The sequence below is a fragment of the Mus caroli genome, unplaced genomic scaffold, assembly GCF_900094665.2.
Source record: "Mus caroli unplaced genomic scaffold, CAROLI_EIJ_v1.1 scaffold_17588_1, whole genome shotgun sequence".
Classification (NCBI taxonomy): domain Eukaryota; kingdom Metazoa; phylum Chordata; class Mammalia; order Rodentia; family Muridae; genus Mus; species Mus caroli.
The window spans coordinates 16,062-17,208 of NW_018389716.1; positions in this window are offsets into that span (position 1 = coordinate 16,062).

Below are 1,147 nucleotides of genomic sequence, written 5' to 3' on the forward strand. Positions count from 1 at the left end.
GATTAAAAATTTCTTTTCATTTTTAAAGAGTGCTGTTGATTATTTATTTCTGTTTAGAGCATTATGTCCTGAACAATAGGCTGGCTCATACTCTGTAATTTAGAATTAATTTGAACTTCCAATCCTGTCTTTGCTGCCACAAGCTTGGATGTCAGTCCTGCACCTCTCCCAGCCTGGGTCTTGACTGTGCATTGAAAGGAAAGATAGGCCAGTGAATGATTGTCATCCAACTTCTGTTTTCTGTTGGGACTGTTCAATGAAGCTGCACCTGTGCAAGAATTGAATTTTGTGACCAACTTTGAAATATGTTTATCATGGGCCAGAAAGGGTCAGGACAAAAAGAGGTGATAATATCTCTGCTTTGACAGTACTTAAGATTAGCATTAAGGTAATCAATATTAAATAATTGGTAACTGTCCTGCTGGCCCATTTTTCTATCCAAACCAAGGCAATCAAGAATCTGGATAAAAAGCTGAACTTGCTAAAATGTCCAATTACTATAGTTACACTAGTTCTACCAAGAATAATGTCTAGGTAATGATTGTCTTGCTACTAAATAAGACAATTTTTTTCAAGTTTTAAGATGATCCTCCTGAGGGCTGGCGATATGGCTCACTGGGTAAGAGCACTGACTGCTCTTCTGAAGGTCCTGAGTTCAAATCCCAGCAACCACACTGGCTGAACTGACTGTAGGTATGTGAGAGAATGTACACATGATGTACCCTGTTCCTTCATTGAATAAATCAAGTAGACATGCTCTGGAAGACTGCAAGATCTTCTTCATATCTAAAATTTCACAGTCTAGGACCCTGTCTGCACCCATTGTGGAATGGCAGAGCTCAATAGGCCTGGACTATCTGAGTCATTTGATCTCTTCCCATCCAGTGGCAGTGCTGCTACTTTCCTGGGGTCCAGGAGGGTGGCCCTAGATAGTGATGGACTCTGGAAAGAGCTAACACTCAGTAGCTACAGTAGGAGGTACCTTGTAGGTTCATTCTAAGATTCTCCTCTGAAGCAGCTCTACAAGCAGTACTATGCTGAGTGTGGCAGCCAGTGTTTAGGATGGTAAATTCCATGGTCAGGAAAAGCAGGTTGGCTGAGCTATCAGAATCTGATCTGCTGGGACTGGGAAGGATTGTTAGAGAGA